At 40.9% G+C, this 13,306-nt stretch overlaps 2 non-coding genes across 2 annotated transcripts; both read right to left on the reverse strand.

The window, feature by feature from the left end:
* Window positions 1-5,693: 5,693 nt before the first annotated feature.
* Window positions 5,694-5,765, reverse strand: TRNAA-AGC (transfer RNA alanine (anticodon AGC)). The gene has a single exon. It is a non-coding gene; the product is annotated as a tRNA-Ala (tRNA).
* A 3,420-nt stretch (window positions 5,766-9,185) lies between these two features.
* On the reverse strand, window positions 9,186-9,258 carry TRNAF-GAA (transfer RNA phenylalanine (anticodon GAA)). Its single transcript has one exon. It is a non-coding gene; the product is annotated as a tRNA-Phe (tRNA).
* Window positions 9,259-13,306: the final 4,048 nt, after the last annotated feature.

Consider the following 13,306-nt stretch of genomic DNA (forward strand, 5'->3'; position numbering starts at 1 on the left):
ATGGTTACCAGGGAAAGGGGGTGGGAAGGATAAATTTGGGAGTTTGAGATTTACAAATGTCAGCTACTCTATATAAAAATAGATTTTTTAAAAAGTTTATTTTGTATAGCACATGGAACTGTATTCAATATCTTGTAATAACCTTTAACGGAAAAAAAATGAAAATGAATATATGTATATATATGTATGACTGGGACATTATGCTGTGCACAAGAGATTGATACACTGTAATTGACTGTACTTCAATAAAAAGTAAATAAAAATAAAAATGAACCATGAGATTCTCCCCCCTCAAAAAAGAATCTATGCATCATCATAAGAGTTTAGAGCTCTCAGAAGGGAGGGTATAGCTCAGTCCTGGGTTCAATCCCCAGTACCTCCATTAAGAAATTAATAAATAAATAAACTTAATTACTTGTCCTTCCCCCTCCCCCCCAAAAAAGAGAAAGTTTACAGTTCTCAGCAAGTAGGGAAAAAATACAGTAAAAGTGATCTAGAGCTCCTGGAATGGGAGTGAGGGAAAGTTAAAATTTTAGATGTGGAGGACAGAGTGGACATCATTGAAGAGGTGGCTCAAGCAAAGATTTGAAGGAGGTGAGGGAATAATGTCCTGGAACATCACAGAGTCAGTGTGCCTGCCCCAGAGTGAGCGGAGTGAGGTCAGGCTGGGTGGGACCCTGCGGGCCACTGTAAGGACCATGGCTTGTCCTCCAAGGGAAATGACCATCAGCCCATGGTTTGAGCAGAGGAATAAGAGATCTGCTTTGTCCACTGGGGATCACTACAGCTGCTGGGTTAGAATAAATGTAGGGCCCAGGGCAGAGACACAGAGACAGGGAAAGAGGTCATTCTAAACACCCCGCTGAGAGCAGGAGGCAGAGCAGAGAAGGGGTGGGACTCTGGGAAACTGTGGCTCCAAATGATTAAAGACAGTCTTGGAGACAGATCTGGGGTTTTCCAAGTACCTACCTCGTTGGGATATGGTCTCAAGACATTTCCTGGCTCCGACCTAGGCAAGGTATTTGGAAACTTCGATGTGTGGCAAGTATACTGTAAACACTAAAGTATCTCTTATTTTCCTGTCAACTTCCTTCTTCACATTTATCTTTTTGTGTTTATTTCTGTACATTTGATAGGGGTGTGCCATCAAATTACAGTAATGCAGGTTAAAAAAAAAAAAGAGTATTCCCATTGCACCTGCACCCAGGGAGGGATTAATGCTCCACATGGTGGCCTCTGCTCACATTTCTCAACCCCCAAATATAAATCCCAGATGTCACCAGGCAACATGTCACCTCTTCCTGCACCTCAGTCAGCCGATCCCTCCCCATATTTCTTGTAACCGAGGTCCTGGTATGGAAGGCGGTACCTGTCAGACATTAGACATACAGGGCTGCATGCCTGTCACGGGCAGGGTGGCAAGGTCACTGTCACACACAGGGCAGTAAGTCACACACAGGGCAGTAATAGTGACCTCAGATCCCCACACTCCCTGTAAAACCCAGAATCCAACAGTCCACAAAGGAATATGCACACTTAGCAGTAAAAAGGGATAAACTACTGGTACACACAACCACATGGATGAAGCGCAAACGCATTATGCCAAGTGAAGGAGGACCATCATGAAAGGGTGCAAGGTGCCATTTGCTGGCTCCTCAGGGCTGCGGTGCATAACAGGAGTGTTGGGCAGCATGCGTGTCCCAGGGGAAGTCAGTCGAGACGAAATGATGGGACATAAAACAACAAATACATGGAAATTAATGGCTGACAGCAGTTTGCGGATGGGAGATCCACATGGAGTTGAGTAATTCAGGAGGCTCTGGAGGAGACAGGAAGTGAGGTAAACATGGGAGGTTGCAGAGACCACAAGAAAGTGCATGTCTGGTGGCGTCTGAGGACAATCCAAAAGAGGGATCTGAGGAAGTGACCTGGCTCCAAAATTGTCCCTCATCTGGGAAGTTGGGTAGTGTCTTTTCAACTCAGCAGTACATCTAGGCTCTGATGGCCTGGAAAGTCCTGAAGCCCGAAGCTCAGCTTCCCTACATCCAAGAGGGTTCAGCTGCCAAACCCAACTTCAGTCAGGTCAACCCACCATATTGTTTCCACACTCAGGCCTCTTCAGGGAGTTGGTTGACAAAGTGAGGCTGAAGCCTTGTTATTACAAGGTGTGGATTTGATGTGTTTGATTGAGGGGGAAGAAGTCTGCACCAACGTATGTGCTGAGTGCAGAATGTGTGAATGGCACTATATTAGATGTCCAGGAGTAAGTGTTTTTCCTTTGGTTCTCTGAGAGTCTCCAGAAACAAATGTCAATTTTCACAGTAGAAATATACATTCAGGTCAAGACAAAGAAAACCACAAGGTTTTCAAACTAATTTCCACCCCTTAAGGCAAGTTAAACCTCCGTATTTAATTTTAGTGTATTCTTATAGGAAAGATTAACTTTTATTTTTTTTAAATGGCAGGCCCAAAACTTTGAAATTTGCACTTACTGATCCACATATGTGCAAGACTCTTCTGAGATTCCCTGTACTGAAGCAAAAGGTAAAGCTCCTTAAAAAATAGAAATACAAAAATCTACTTGGCCATGAAAAAAAAAATTAAAAGACTCAAAAGTCTAGCCCTTCAAAATACTTCCTGTAAAGCTCTGCCCAGATTTATTGGTGTGGTGTGTTAGAAAGTCAAGTCAACATGTGCTGAAAGAAAGAATCTGGTTGGTCGGTCAAGGGCAAAGTGTGAATGTGAATTAGAACATTGACTGTCATCAAACAGCACCATCAGCTCCAGGAAAACTTCACTGTGCATCAGTAGCAGGGATGGGCTGAATCCTGGCCCTGTCCTGAGTTTGTTGTGTGACCAAGGACAATTACCAACCTGGGTGTCAATGCCTTACCTGGAGTCATGGAGAGAATAATGCTCACTTGCAGAGCTGTCATTACAAGTAGATGAAAGTACACGGAACTGTCCAGCCAAGTGTCTGGACCACAATCATTACTTAGGAAACAGATGCTGTCCCCATGATGGTGTGAACTTTTAACTTAAGAAAAGATGACATTATTGGATTAACATAGAGTCTTCGATTGATTCTGATGACTTGTGGAACTGATCAATAGTGGTAAGAAGATGGAAGGTCATGTAAGCCAGGGTTTCAAGGTCAGACAAGTTCAAAGGTTGACTTGGTCCATTGTTCATGTGACTTTGGTCAAGCACTAAAACTCCTTTGTGTTCCTCCTCTGTAAAATGGGACTAATGTAGGAATGTTGTGAGGATTATAGAAGAGAAAGAACAGAGATGACTTAGTATAGAGCTGGGGCAAGAAAACCCTTGGCTTCTGGAAGCTATTATCAATGTTGTTTACTAACCACCTGGAACTATTCAGGGGGCTTAAATGTTCACTTCTGGGCAAATTTACTTTTTTACAAGTTCAATAAAGGTAGAAGATCTCAGTGCGTGCTCTTGGTCTGGTAGAACAATTCTATCAGCACTGGAAAGTAACCTCTCAGTGTTTTTCCAGATCACTGGAAGCCAAACCAGTAAGTCCCTGAATGACTGTCATCTTTACAGCAAAGTCCTGCAGGTGGAATGGGAGATGTAATGACTGAAAGATAAGTAGGCAACGCCCTTCCTTTTCCTCAGAAGGTAGGATTAATGGGTATAAAATTAGTGATATGTGGATAAAAGAAGCTAAGAATCCTTCACTGTATAAATGACAGGGGAGGCGTTGGTAGTAAATGTGTATCTTATATGTCCATAAACATCAAAATGCATGTTCCCTCAACTCAGTTATTCAAAGTGATGTGAAAACTGGGGCCAAACATGTAAACTAAGTGAGGAATGTGCAATTTATACAGCATTTGCCAAATCTACCCTTAATTAGCCTGAAGGAAAAATATCAAGGCTAATTCCAAAAGGAAAAAGGGGATAACAGTGACCTTCATCAGTGACACAAACTTACCCAGGTGTGTTTCATTGGGAATGAAAATAGACGTATGATGGTTCATGTATTTTAAATGTTTTGAAATTGTATTTTTGGAGTAAAGCTGTTGACAGAGTTAGGTCCACAGCACCAGAAATGGTTTATATGACAATTCTTTTCCATCAGCTGTACCAAAGTACTCCCATGAACATTCTTCTGAAAGGAACCCAAACACGGAAATTATTTAAAATAACGGAATGAGACTTGCAGGGTATTGCTAAGTGAAATAAGTCAGACAGAGAAAGGCAAATGCTGTATGATAGCCCTTGCATGTGGAATTTAAAAAATAAAACAAACTAGAGAATATAACAAAAGAAGCAGACTCACAAATACGGAGCATGAACTAGTGGTGACCAGTGGGGAGAGGGGGGGAGGAGGGGCAGGAGAGAGGTAGGGAGTTAACAGGTACAAGCTACTACACATAAAATAAATAAGCTATGAGGGTATACTGTATGACAGAGGGAATACAGCCATTTTTATAATAACTATGAATGGAACAGAACCTTTAAAAATTATTAACCACTATGTCGTACACCTGAAACTTCTATAATATTATACATCAACTATACCTCAATAAAAAATAAATAAAATAAAATACTGAATAAGAGAGGATTGTGGGGTTTTAAAAATGTAGACTAAATTTGTGGTGTCCCATTCAATCAGGACCACTTTCTAAAGGGTTTTAAGTCAAAGATTACAAAAAATAGCTGTATTTTGGCATACAGTAGTTATTATTTTATATTTCAAAATAGTTTTTAAATATTCTGATGTAGAAGACAAGTAAAATGTGAAAATGTAGAATTTTAAAATAATGTGGTAAAAGATGCGCACATCATTGAACTTGTGCTAATTCCACACTAACCAATGAGTGGGTCTCAAGACTGGAGAGGAGTGTTTATGAGTTTTATTTCTAAGGAGAAGCCCCACTCCCTGGAAAAGTAAAGTCTTCAGAGTGATTTCTCTAATCTACTCCTAATTTCTGACAGCTCTGTGTACGAGAATATCCCCTTTTCTTTTTCTCAGCCCTTCACTAACTTACTTAATTTTGCTTACCGCAAGAGCTCTGTTGTCTCTATTATTCTGAACACTTCCATAAAATTTCCCACCAGACTTTCCAGGAAATAGGCAAAATCTCTTTCTGAGTTAATTTGCAGAGTTTTACAGACTCTGAGGGGAAGAAAAACATGAACGCAATTTTCATTTCCATTCCGCTGAAATTACAGATCCCAGATGTAGAAACAAGATGCTCCAATGCTGGAAGAGATACTAAACTTTAAAGAGTTTATACTGTTTCTAACAGGTTTATATTGGCCAAGTTATCACTTTTAGACAGCATTTTAAATTTTCAAAGATTGTGATTTATAAATATAATTCCAGCTTTATGCACCACTGAAGTTTTTAAGTGATTTCGTATAAATGATGATGATGATGATGATGATGATGATTGTAAAGGGTTTCTGTGTCATTGTGAATTAAATACTATATTAAGGATGAGAAATTAAAATAACAAAGTTGGCATTTTTATGATCAATGTGAATTAAATGATAGACATACAAGCTACCACCACTTACTTAGCTATATAGTTATTATTGAACAGATTATATTTGTACAGACAATTTATAACATCTGCTCTTAAAAAGATAATGACAGCATCTTCCCTAAATGCTCTGCATTCTTGTTTTTTTTTAATTTTTTAAAAATTTTAGTACTTTTTTAATGGAGGTACTGGGGATTGAACCCAGGACCTCGTGCATGCTAAGCACACGCTCTACCACTGAGCTATACCCCCATTCCCTGCTAAGTGCTCTGCATACTACCAGATGTCACTGGCTCTGTCTAGGACCTGGTAACATTGTTAACTTCCTTCTCATCACACAAGGTTCCCTTTGCATTCGTCTCAAGTTGTTATAACTGCCTATTTGCTCTTTGCTTTTTAGATTTCCTCGTCACTGGTTAAATGAACTAATTCCTGTAAATTGCTCAAAATGGGGTTTGACAGAATAAAAATTCAATAAATGTTACCTCTTACTATTATCAGCTTTGCTACTAATCATAACATTTGTACCCTCACTTAAGATTTTGTAGAAATGCGATTTTTAAAAATTCAGATTATACTGTAATTAGGTCTTTAGTTTTCATGTCTTAGCCTCCTTTAATATTTTACTATGCATGAAAAGAAATATGAAAAGAAACCAAAGAAAATAAACTTCTATTATTATTTTAGGCACTCATTTCTGCAGTTTGAAAATTATGGAACAATATTATGACCTGGTCTAATTCCTATATAAACTATAAGTGCACTTTTGTGTATATATATTCATTTTATATTAGTGAGGCATAGGAGAAAAAAATCTAGAAAAAGGATAGACACCAGATGGTTAACAATGATTATCTCTAAGGTTGGGATTAGATCTAACTTAACTTTTTAAGCAATAGTTCTTCAAAACTTTTAATGTTCAGTAGTTTGTGCTTTTTTATAATAATAACAATCATGAAAAATTTAAAAGATACTTGATTCTCTTTCCAATTATATTGGTTAAAAAATCCAAATTCCCTTTAGACACCACATTTCTCTGTGTGTGTGTGTGTGTGTACATGTGTACAAATATTGGAGAGCCCAAATCCTGTGTAATAATGATGCAGAGATTAATGGGAAGAATGAAAAGGGCTGTCCATCTTGACCATAGCCCTTTATACCATCGTGACCCTGTGACCTCTTAAGACTGGTCCCCAGTCCACTTCTGTAAGACTCCCACCTGGCTTGCCCTAGAACACCTGGACCCATCATTTTGATTCAAATCCTGCCTCTGTTCCAGCAGACTTGGTGTTTGGAAGTGGACGGTAGGCAGGACCATTGATGCTTCTCCGTGCACCTGGCTGGCTCCTTTAGCTCTCAGACTTCTGGGGGACTCTTCCCAGCTCCAGCCTCATGGCAGGAACTCATTATCTGAAACAATTCATTCTGCTGGAAACAGCTTATCTGAAAGTGTGGGAAAATTCACAGGGAAAAAGAGGGATCAAAACAGGGTGACCGGCTGCATTTGTACTTCATGTGAATACCCTGTGATGTGATTTATAATAAGAGCTTTATCTTTGGCCTCTATCCCCATTTCTGACACAGAGCTGCTAAGATCTTTGGAATTTCCTAAGTGATGAGAGCAACAAATTGTTATGCTAATGAGGTAACTTTTGGACTGAACCCAAGGGTGGGGGCTGATTGTCAAGAGAACCAACCATGGGTTTAGAGGGTAGAAACTTTCAGTCCCACCCCCTAACCTCTGGGGTGTAAAGTAGGGAGGGGCTGGAGGTTGAATCAATCACCAATGGCCAAGAGTTACCTAATCTTGCCTATGTAATGAGGCCTCCATCGAAACGTAAAAAGACAGGATTTGGAGAGCTTTCAGATTGGTGGAGTATAGAGAACTCAGGAAAGTGGTGCACTCAGAAGGGGCATGGAATCTCCGAGCCCTCCCTATACCTTGCCCTATGCATCTCTTCCACCTGGCTGATCCTGAGTTATATCTTTTTATAACAAACTGATGACCCAATAACTAGACTGTTTCCATGAGTTCTGTGAGCCGAATTAGCAAATTAATCAAACCCAAGGAGGGAGTCATCGGCACCTCCAATCTATAGCTAGTGAGTCAGAAGCAAAGTGGACAACCTGAGTTTGGCATCTGAAGGGGAACAGGGGGAATGTTGCAGGACTGAGTCCTTAACCTGTGGAATCTGGTGCTATGTCCAGGCACATGGTGTCAGAATTGAGCTGAGCTGTAGGACACCCAGCTGGTGTCAGAGAATATCTTGGTGGTTATGGAAAAAATTCTTCCATGGTGGAATGTGTCCCAGAGTTTTATACCTAAAGACTGATGAATGCCTGGCATGAACTGAAAATGCTGCCTCTTGGCCAAAGCACAGACATGGCATGGAGATATCATTTAGGTGACAGATATGGAATCATGTAAAGGTGGAAGACTGCCATTGCTCAGTATCGCTTCTGAACATTCAAGCTATTTACAAGTCTTATTAACAAGAATGGCAGCTAGAGGAAATGAGTAAATAATAAAGGTGATATGGGACTTCATCATTAATCTCCCCCAGAAAGAGACAATCAGAAGAAGTGGGAGCCACCTCTTCAGAGTAAACAAAGTGATGGAGGATAGGTCATGGAGAAGCTGCCCCGAGTAGCAGGGGGCCTCCGAAATGACCAAATCTGCTTTCCTATGGAAAATCTGTCCCCAGGAGCCACCCTCAGACAGGAGGAAAGTGTGTTGACAACTTGGGCTCCCTCCTGAAATCCACCTCATGGGAGATACAGCATTGAGCAAGGGGCAAGACACAACCATCCAGAAAAGTCTTATCACTCAGCATCTCGGAAAAATGCAAAGGTTGGATCAGGAACTATCAGTAAATATTTGTGGCGAGGAGATCCATCACATCTAACTTTTCTAAGCCTTTTCTAGGTCACAAACCTAGAATTTGATGATGCCACTTGACATTCTCCCCAGGGAGACGTGCACATGAACATTCAAATTTCCATTCCGTTTCAGAGACTTCAAAGATGTCCTGCTGCTTATAAAGTCCAGGTAAGAATCTTTGGAATAGAAGCTAAATTTAAATTTTAAATTTACATTTGCAGAAATTTAAAGCATGGTGGGGAAAATAGCCTTTTACATTTACCACATAAAACAAGGAATTATTAATACAGAGGGTAGAGGGAAATGATGGTGACCTTTAACGCTACTTTATTACATTAAGGAGTGAAAGCTGCTTAGAAACCACTCTCATCACATAGCTCTAGCTTGCAAAGTCCGTAACCAATAGAAATAATAATGACAGTCAAAGCAAAACTCATTGTGTTCCTACCATACACCAGGCCTCTGGCACAAAGCCCTTCATTTATTTAACAAGTAGTTATCCAAAATTTTAATGGTCATTTAAAATAAGTTAATGCACAGAGATCTTAGAAGATAGCTTGACACATAGCGAGTAGTCAAGATAAGTTAGCTATTGTTCTTACAGTCAGGAAGTTCTAAGATGCTGGTGGGTTTACATAAAAAGGCCCACCAGGACACCTGACACCACACCTCCCTGAAAAGTCCTTGATCTACCCAAAGCAGAAGAACCAAATATTTCCCTGAAAGCTTATATTTTGGTTAAGACTGCCAGGAAACTGCCAGGAAACTACACTTAGTGTCAACAAAACCACTGCTGAAACCCGGGATTGAACCAGGGACCTTTAGATCTTCAGTCTAACGCTCTCCCAACTGAGCTATTTCAGCTTGCTTGGCTGACTTCTACATAACTATAAGAGATTATCTGTTTTATAATAATAAAAGAAGATTAATATTCAGGGTCAGCAGGAGGTAGGCATTTAACAAATCTTACAGAGGTGATGAGGCAAGATCCCTGCTTATAAGCCAGATGTAATAAATAATTTCACTTTTCTCAGTTCTGTGTTAAACTGCCCTGCAATCTGTTTTTCCCATTTGAAAATAAGTCATGGACTTTTTTCATGTCATAAAAAAACCATGTCTTTACTTGGCATTTCGATCCTAATATACGCTTAATTTCTAGAAAAATGGCAGCATGGCCGTGTAAAAATTTAATTAAATATTATTTTCTATAAAAGCAATATTCCCATAGGCCCATTAACATAGCCAGATTGGAAACCAGCTGAAGGCTAACGCTCCAAGGAGATCACCAAAGTGAAATGCAAGCATAAAAGAATGTGAACAGGAAAGATGAAATCAACTGAAAAGCTCCATGGTAACAAGACAACGGGCCTCCGAAGATGCCCATGTCTTAATCGCCAGGCAATGCAATATGCTGGGTTACCTGGCAAAGGAGAATTAAGTTTGCAGATGGAATTGTTTATAATCAGTTCACTTTGAGATGAGGAGGCATCCTGGACTATGCAGGTGGGCTCAATGTAATTACAAGAGTCCTTATAGGTAGAAGAGGGAGGCAGAAAACAGGGAACCAGAGAGGTAGCAGTACCCATAGCCTGACATTGCTGGATTTGGAGACGGAAGGGGGCCAGCCTGTGGAAGCTGGAAAAGGCAAGAAAAGAGATTTTCCCCTGGAAACTGCAAAAAAAATGCAGCTCTGCCGACATCTTGAGGCAGGCTGATTTGGGTCCTCTCACCTCCAGAACTGTTAGATAGTATGTTTGTGTTGTTTCAAGTCATGATGCTTGTGGCAGTTTATTACAGCAGCAACTGGAAATTAATATAGGCTTGTGGAAAATGTATTTATTAGTAAGTTAACTTAATATTAGAGTTTTAGAATTTTTAATACCAAGTGTGAATATTTAATACCAAATATCTTTAATTAACTCTGTAGTCTGAAGATAAGCTATCTTTGATGATGTAAAGTCTCCGATTCTTCTATCCTAAATAATTTTCAAAACTATAAAAATAAATATGAACGTTAGGGTTGTGGCTAAATTCTGGTACTGGTTTTAGATAGATTCTATATGATTTAAAGGAGACTGAATCTAACACCATGTTTATTTGTCACAAACATTTCTCTGTTTCTTAGGTAGTTAGATAAAAGTGGTGTAGCAAAAGAACCAGGCAACTGAATTCCCTGGACCTTAGTTTCCTCAACTGCCTCTATAAAATAAAGATATAATGTCTGTGATGGGATGAACTGTGTTTCTTCCAAATTCAGTTGTTGAGGTCTCAGCTCCCAGTACCTCAGATTGTTATCATATTTGGAGATAATCTTGTTAAAGTGACTGCTAAAATGAGGCCCTCAGAGTTGGACCCTAATCCAGTCTGACTGGTGTCCTTATAAGAGAAAGAGACACAGGGGACACTCCTGCACAGAGGGCCACCCCTCTGCACTAGAACCTTCCACCGTGGCCCTCCAAGGAAGGCAACCGTGCCTGCCCCTTGATCCAGGACTGCCCCCCTCCAGAACTGCGAGAAAATAAATTCCTCTTGTTAAGGTGCCCATTCTGTGCCATTTTGTTACAGCACCCTAGCAAACTAATACAATGCCCATTCACAGAGTAAGTAAGTAAATAACTCACAGAGGAAGTAAGGAGATTAAACAAGACCATGTATGTTGAAAGCACTAGATAAGTACCCAGGGGTAATCATGTTGAGAGTAATACAGAGACGTTGAACCAAAGACATTCTAATTTTTTTCAGATCGTTTTAAAATCTCAAGGACCAACTCTTTGAGAATTGCTTTGTTCTGCCCAGTAAATTTTTAGAGAAGAAAAGAAGCACACTTCTGCCCAAAAGTAAACCTCCAAATTAATATTGCAAGTACTTTGTGGATATACAACATATTTCAAGAAACCAAAGTAATTTGTCTGAAATCATCCAGAAAACCAGAGTCTGGTAGTTGGATAATCATTGCAGGCACAATTTCTTTCCCCAGCAGCTTGATATAAAAACATATTTTTTAATAATAGAGCATTGCTTCTGCTGCTCATTAAGTACATTAAATCAATTATTTCAATCATTTCTAAATGTTTCTTTGGAAGACAAAACCTATGTCAGGCTACCTTCAAGTCATGGATTTCAGACATCAGAATTTGAGAGTCCTAACACTTTGAATGAAAAATAAAATAATGACAGAAATATTTTTAGCAAACCTCTGAGTATTGGGGAAAAAAATAGCTTTTACCAAAATGAAACAAACAAAAAAAGTCAGAACTAAAGGCCACGGATCTTTAAATCAAACCTTATCCTCAAGTCTGTGACATTTCCTTGAACAGCTTTGCTTGTATGGGTCTGTTTCCTAGAAGTGATTTCCCTCTGGATCAGTGATGGTGGGGTTACCCTCTCCTCAGGATAAGCCTTTGAGGGGTCCACTTCTCTGCAGATAAGCCATGGTGATGTGACACTTAAATAACCCTGTGTCTCGAATTGCTTTTCAAATTAGGTTTCTTTTCGTATGCATCCACAGAGGCTCCCTGCTCCCCTGTGGCTCTCCGTTCCTTTTATCCCAACGCCAAGTGAAACACTGGCTCTAGGATCAAGGAATCTGAGACTTAGACTTAACATTTGTGACACATTTTCAATCTGTGGAATTAACTCACAGCACGTCAGGGATTAGAAGTGCTGATGTTAACCCATTAATAAATACTTGTCTCAAAACCTGCCTCTGTCTGCTTCACATCCTTGTTTATCTTCAAGTCCACCAGTCCACAGTAGGGACCTCCTGGGAGACTTAGCCGGTTTGCTCCAGGCTGGTCCAGGCATTGGGGGCTGCTTGAGCCAAGACTTTCAGGGAAGTCACCATCGGCTGCAGCCTTGAGCCTGGCCCGATGTGACCACTCACACTAGGGACACAGCTGCCACGGCCCCGTCTGCTTCCCTGCCCAAGAACGGAGACTCATAACCCTGCAGGCTCAGCAGATCCCCCTGGCCCAGTGGTTGGGCTGTGACCCCAGCTCCAAGAGCAGACCAGCAGGATGGATCAGAACTCTCTGGGCTTCTGGGACCAAAGCATCAAAGCCTGAGCCATGTGATGCTGCCGTGTCCCCTGACCCGCTCTGGAATCTGACTCAGGGTTCAGATTTCCTTCACACTACAGATTCCAGATTTCCCAGAATATAATTGACTCCCAGAAAGCAGAAGTGCTTTTTAAAAGCTGCTTTTATTATCATGGGTTTCTAAATCCACTGTGGATTTGCCGTACTAAACGCAGGGTGGGTCCCGGCGAACCTGTCATAGCGATAGCTTTGATATCGTGTTTGATTTGTTCACATAGTGAAATCAACTGTCCCTTGGACTCAGAATACATTCTTCACCCCAATTAGCTGTAGTGAAACCTTATCATCAAACAGCTCTGGGCTTCAGTTTCCTGACAAAATGTTCTCTCAACCCTGCCAGGACCAACTTCTAGAATTCCATGGGGCCCGAGTCACCTGCTAGCCCAGGAGGGACAGGGTGGCCGATGGGTTGTTGTAACTTTCGAAGATCAACCTGCAGAAGTCAGGGAAGTGCCCCAGCCCTGAAAGGCTTGGCATGGCTTCTGCGGGAGGCCTCCATCCCCGCAGCTCTGAAACCCGGTGTGCGTCTCTGCTGTTGCGGACTCTCCACTGGCCGGCTGGGTGCTTTCAGCTAATTTCCCATTAGAGGTGCTAGATTTACATCAACGCATTCCCAGGTGATGGGACTAGAAGTTCTTTCACGGCATAAACCAGAGCATCGCTTATGCTCTGCATCTCATTAGAATGAGCCTCTTCAAGGCTCCATAGGACCGCGGTTCCCAAAATATCAAGTGTCAAGGAATTCCCCCTAAAAAAGTGCCTAGAAATTAGGGTTTTCCAATGTAAGTTAAATACTGCTTTCGCCTAGGGGGTTT

Source organism: Vicugna pacos, chromosome 5 (assembly GCF_048564905.1).
Source record: "Vicugna pacos chromosome 5, VicPac4, whole genome shotgun sequence".
In the NCBI taxonomy this organism is placed as follows: Eukaryota; Metazoa; Chordata; class Mammalia; order Artiodactyla; family Camelidae; genus Vicugna; species Vicugna pacos.